Source organism: Malania oleifera, chromosome 1, assembly GCF_029873635.1.
Source record: "Malania oleifera isolate guangnan ecotype guangnan chromosome 1, ASM2987363v1, whole genome shotgun sequence".
In the NCBI taxonomy this organism is placed as follows: Eukaryota; Viridiplantae; Streptophyta; class Magnoliopsida; order Santalales; family Ximeniaceae; genus Malania; species Malania oleifera.
This window is the reverse complement of record NC_080417.1, coordinates 116,073,817-116,080,301: the sequence shown is the minus strand read 5'-3', so window position 1 is coordinate 116,080,301 and position 6,485 is coordinate 116,073,817. Positions and strand designations below refer to the sequence as shown.

At 40.9% G+C, this 6,485-nt stretch overlaps 1 non-coding gene across 1 annotated transcript; it reads right to left on the bottom strand.

Moving 5' to 3' along the window:
• Positions 1 to 440: 440 nt before the first annotated feature.
• On the bottom strand, positions 441 to 548 carry LOC131147415 (small nucleolar RNA R71). The gene has a single exon (XR_009134797.1). It is a non-coding gene; the product is annotated as a small nucleolar RNA R71 (small nucleolar RNA).
• Positions 549 to 6,485: the final 5,937 nt, after the last annotated feature.

Genomic DNA, 6,485 nt, shown 5'->3' with positions numbered 1-6,485 from the left:
ATCTGTTAGTCTTGCGAGTGATTCTGAATTTGAACTGAATAATCTGTTTGGCAATTATTTTGAAGAAGCTATGGCTGCACATGCACCACGTACACTTGAAGATTTTCTACAGCCTGCACGCACATCTACACCTTCATGCATTGTGTTGCCCCAGGATGCCCCGAATTTCACTCTTAAGCATGGCATGTTATCTGTGATCCCCAATTTCACGGGATGGACTCTGAGAGTCCATACCAACACTTGACAGACTTTGAGATGGTTTGCACCACTTTCATTAATAGGGCTGGGACTGATGAATACATTAAACTGCGTTTGTTCCCCTTTTCTCTGAAAGACAGGGCAAAAATCTAGTTTAATTCTTTGCGCCCTAACTCTATTACTAGCTGGGCTAAAATGCAATGTGAGTTCTTACATAAGTTATTTCCTCTTCAGAGAACTCAGTACCTACAGGATCAGATCAGTTAGTTCATGCAAAAAGATGGGGAGACATTCCAGGCATGTTGGGAGAGATTCAAGGACCTGATTAACATATGCCCGCACCATGGTTTCGAATCGTGGAGGTTAGTGAATTATTTTTTTACTGCTTTAACCCCTGTGTGCAAACAATTTGTCCAGTCTATGTGCAATGGGATGTTCTTCCGTAAGGAACCAGACGAGGGCTTATCATTTTTAGACTATCTCGCTGAGAGTGCCCAGCAATGGAACGCACGACCAGAATGGGTGCCGATAGTTGCCCAACCTATCCGAGCAATCAGTGGCGGGGGCAGATATGAGGTTAAAGAGGACACCAGCTTATAGGCCCTTGTAGCTGCGTTATCTAAAAAATTGGAAGTCATGGAATCCGAAAAGTCGAAAGCTGAGATTTGCACAATTTGTGAGACTTCAGACCACAGACCTCAGGATTGTCAATTCTTACCTGTGTTGCAAGAGAGCAAATCTGATCAGGTGTCATCGGCAAATTGGGTTAACAAAACGCAGAATCAGCCGCTCTCAAATACTTACAATCTGGGGTGGTGGAATCATCCAAACCTCCAATGGAGAAATGATCAGCCTGGTCCATCATCTTCACGGTATCAGCAGGCACCTCAATCATATGCACCACCTCCGCAACCAACATACAATCCAGTCGTAGCTCCTCCACCGCAGTATCAATCGCAACAGTTTTCTCGGAGCTATGCACCACCAGGATTCCAACCAGCGTTAGTCCCCATTCCAGTAAAGAAAGCTTCCGATGATAGTGTAGCGCAGGTGGCAACCATGCTCCAGCAATTCATACAAATGCAGGTTACGACCAATGGAGAACTGAAAGATGCCGTAAGCAAGATGAGTACACAGCTTAATACCCTAGAAAAAGGAAAATTCCCTGCACAGCCTCAGCCTAATCCCCAGGTATATAGACAGCCACAACAGTCAGTGCACAATGTTTTAGGGGATACGTTTGAGTCAGCAAAAGCAGTTATTACTTTGCGAAGTGGAAAGGAAGTTCCCCGTCCTGAAATGGCCACTGCCCAACAAACAACCACGCCAACACCTGAGGTGACAAATGAGATAGATAAAGGAAAGAAAAAATCAGATGAGGCTAGCTCGAGTTCTACAATGCTCGATAAGAAGGAAAATGAGCTCGTTAAGGAATACCAGCCAGTGGTCCCATACCCTCAACGTTTGACATCTGGACAAAAGAACAAGTATCATACAGAGATTCAAGAGATATTCAAGCAGGTAAAAATCAATATACCACTCTTAGATGCCATACAGCAGATCCCTGCATATGCAAAATTTCTGAAAAACCTATGCACCGTAAAAAGGAAACTAAACATGAAGAAAAAGGCTTTCTTAACTGAGCAGGTCAGTGCATTGATTCTTAGTTAAACTCCACAGAAACTTAGAGATCCTGGCTCCCCCACAATACCCATTATGATTGGTGAATCTTGTATTGGGAGGGCTCTACTTGACCTAGGGAGTAGTGTGAATCTGCTTCCGTCTTCATTATATGACCAGCTGGGTTTAGGTGAATTGAAGAGTACTACTATGATGCTACAGTTGGCAGACAGATCTGTAAAGGCTCCACGAGGTATTGTTGAGGATGATTTGGTTCAGGTTGACAAATTTTACTATCTCGTGGATTTCGTTGTTTTGGATATGCAGCAGCCTGTTTCCACCATTTATCAAGCTCCTGTCATTTTGGGACGACCATTCCTTGCTACTTCAAACGCCCTGATTAACTGTCGGAGCGGAGTCCTGAAGCTCACATTTGGGAACATGATACTGGAAATGAATGTTTTTAATGCTCATAGGATGTCAAGTGGGTGTGATGACGTAGATACTCATGCAGTCGATGTGATAGATGACTTAGACACTTCAGAGCTACTGTCAGTACTCGATGTCGATGCCGCACTTGAAAATGACTCTTTTGTGCAGTTTGAAGGGATTGATGAATTATTACTAGAATTAGAGGAGTAGATCCCAGATAGTGGTCCTCATATGTTTGATGCGAGTTATACAAGTAGTTGGTGTAAACCTACATTTGAGGCCATTGACCTACCAAAAATTCTAAAGTCGCCCGCAGAAGAAATTCGAACCCTTGAGTTGAAAGCATTGCCTGCCGAGTTGAAATATGCCTTCTTGGGTCCAATAGACGGCACATTCCCTATGGTAATTTCTTCACACCTTACTCATAAACAGGAAACTAAATTATTGCAGGTACTTCGAGAGCATCGAGGAGCGATTGGATGGACTATTGCTGACATCAAGGGTATCGACCCTTCCATTTGCACTCACAACATCTTCCTCGAAGGAGACGCTAAACCAATTTGAGATGTACAAAGGAGGTTGAATCCAGCCATGAAAGAGGTGGTAAAAAACGAAGTGCTGAAATTATTAGCTGCAAACATTATCTATCCAATCTCCAACAGCAAATGGGTAAGCCCAACACAAGTAGTTCCAAAAAAATCTGGTTTGACTGTCATTAAAAATGCTAATGGAGAATTGATCCCATCTAGGAAAGTAACGGGTTGGAGAATGTGCATTGATTATCATAAATTGAATTCGGCTAGCCGAAAAGATCATTTCCCGTTACCTTTCCTAGATCAGATATTAGAGAAAGTAGCTGGTAATTCTTTTTATTATTTCTTGGATGAATTTTCTGGTTACTATCAAATTGCCGTAGCACCTGAGGACCAAGAGAAGACTACCTTCACTTGTCCCTTTGGCACCTTTGCTTTCCGCAGAATGCCATTCGGTCTATGCAATGCCCCTGCTACTTTCCAACGCTGTATGATGAGTATTTTCTCTGATATGTTAGATGATATGTGCAAAATTTTTATGGATGACTTTTCTGTGTTCGGTAAGTCTTTTGATTATTGTTTGACACATTTAATTGCGATTTTGAAAAGATGTGAGGAAAAGAATTTACTTCTAAACTGGGAAAAATGTCAATTTATGGTACGTAGTGGTTTAGTACTTGGACATTTGGTTTCTGAGCATGGTATAGAAGTTGACAGGGCTAAGGTAGAGCTGATTTCTCAGTTACCTATCCCTAAGACAGTCTAGGATATTCGCTCCTTCCTTGGTCATGCTGGGTTCTATAGACGTTTTATTGAGGGTTTCAGTAGTATTGCTAAACCATTATGTACCTTGTTGCAAAATGAAATTTAATTTGTGTGGACTGATGATTGTCAACAGGCCTTTGAAACGCTAAAGCGACATTTGACTATTGCGCCTATCATGCAACCTCCTCGGTGGGACTTGCCGTTTGAGATCATGACCGACGCTAGTGACTACGCTCTTGGTGTTGTTCTAGGTCAACGAATTGATAACAAGCCGTCAGTTATTTATTATGCCAGTCGAACTTTGAATGATGCTCAGCAAAATTATACCACCACTGAGAAGGAATTGCTAGCTGTTGTTTTTGCTTTAGACAAATTTCGTTCTTATGTCATTGGTGCACCTATCATTATTTTTACTAACCACTCTGCTTTGAAATATTTATGAGCAAAGAAGGACGCCAAGCCCAAATTGATCAGGTGGATTCTACTCCTCCAGGAATTCGATATCACCATACGTGATAAAAAAGGCGTGGAAAACATTGTAGCTGACCATCTTTCTCGGTTGCAGCTACCCGAGGTACTGGTGTCCCCTCCCTTAAATGACGAATTTCCTGATGAACGTCTCTTTGTTGTGTCACGCACTCCATGGTTCACCGACATTGTGAATTATCTTGTCACCGACCGGATGCCAGACCATTGGCTCACCCAAGACAAGCGTAAGTTCCTAGCTGAGATAAGACATTATTATTTTGATAATCCATACCTGTTCAAATATTGTTCTGACCAATTAGTGCGTAGATGTGTTCCAGATGATGAATTTAATTCTGTGATGCATTTTTGCTATGGTGGGATATGTGGAGGCCACTTTACTGCTAAGAAAACTGTTTCAAAAATATTACAAAGTGAACTCTACTGGCCCACCATGTTTAAAGATGTTGAAAATTTTTGTAAAGCATGTAAGGCCTGTCAAAAATTAGGAAAAATTACTGCCAAGAATGAAATGCCTATGTCCCCCATATTGACTCTTAAGATTTTTGATTGTTGGGGTATTGATTTTATGGGACCTTTTCCCATTTTTTTTGGGCATTCTTACATTTTGGTCGCTGTGGACTATGTTTCTAAATGGGTGGAGGCAATACCTTGTCGAACCAATGACCACAAGGTTGTCATACGTTTTCTCAAAGAGTTATTTGCACGCTTTGGCATGCCCAAGGCAATCATTAGTGATGGAGGGTCCCATTTCTGTAACACACCTTTTGAAAAACTCATGCAAAAATATGGTGTAACCCACAAAGTCTCTGCCCTTTACCACCCTCAGACCAATGGTCAAGCTGAATTGGCCAATAGAGAGATCAAAACGATACTTGAGAAACCCGTGCGTCCTAACCGTAAGGACTGGTCAGAAAAACTTGTTGACGCACTTTGGGCCTACCGAACAGCTTTCAAGACAAACTTAAGGATGTCTCCTTAAAGGTTAGTATACGGTAAGGCGTGTCATTTACCTATTGAAATTCAGCATCGTGCGTTATGGGCTATCAAACAGATTAACCTTTCACTTGATGATGCCACAGGTTTAAGGAAATTGCTGGTATGAGAGCTTGAAGAATCTCGTAGGGACGCTTATGATAATGCTCGTTTGGCTAAGGAGCGGATGAAGTTGCTACATGATAGGAACATCAAAGAAAAACAACTTTTTCCTTCTCAACAAGTGCTACTCTATGACTCCCGACTGCATGTGTTTCCTGGGAAATTGAAATCCCGATGGGGTGGTCCATATATTGTTGAAAAAGTTCATTCTCATGGTGCGGTAGGGATTGTAAATCCAAAGAATGGCAACCGTTTCATAGTCAATGGACAGCGCCTAAAGCCTTTCATGACCCCATTCGATGTCGACAAAGAGGTCTTGCTTTTGCAAGACCCTAGGGGAGTCTTCTGACCTTTCTATGCTATTGTTTTATTTTTATTTTTATTTTCATTTTTTTTTCGTTTATTTGTTTTAGTTGTGTTTTTCCCTTTTCTTTCTTGTTACATTAGTCAGTAGTACTTTTCCATTAGTTGTTTACCGTGCACAATTTTATTTTCCCTGCACTTTCACATTGAGGACAATGTTCCACTTTAGTTGGGGGGGGTGAACATTCGCATGTAACACTGTGCACGTACACGTACCAAGTTTTTAATATAAAACAAAAACAAAAAACAAAAAAATCAAAAAGAGAGAGAAAGAAAAGAAGAGCACTGAGGAATTACATTGCACTATGTCATGCTTAACATTGTGTATACCTTTCACATACTTGCGTAAAACTTAAGAATGACACACTTGAGTCAATCATGCGTAGTTTTCTCTTTATATGATCTAATGACTCCATGAAGAATCGATTGGTAGTACATTCGTGTTAATTTGACTATATAATTTCCTGTATCTACATGCATCTCACGAGGCTAAATAAACACATTCACGTGATTCATTGCACTTAGGGTTCCTTGTGAGCACTGAGAGTACACCCGTGGCGACTATGACACCTTGTGAGATATCCTTGAGCTATTTATCATCATTTTGAGCGTTAATATCAAATCAGAATTCATAAAACTCAATTCTCTTTTTCTGGATGATTCCTTGTACACTAGTCTTTAGTTTTGATTTGCTAGCCTAGAGGTGACACCTAGTGGGGAGATAGAAACCTAGGTCTTGTAGCCTACTCAAGATGTGAAGGCTGAGCCACCCCTAGAGATAGACTTAATTCATGAACTTCTATTCGAGCTTAATTCCCATTGATGGTATGAAGATTACAAAAGAAATGTTAATATTGTCCCTATTGATCAAGAAAAGTCAAAAAATAAAGAATGAGCAAAGAAAAAAACAATAAGCAATACACATGCGCATGAAATGAAATGTCAATGCCGGCCCAAATATATATCACAAAAAGTCAAGGACGACACATA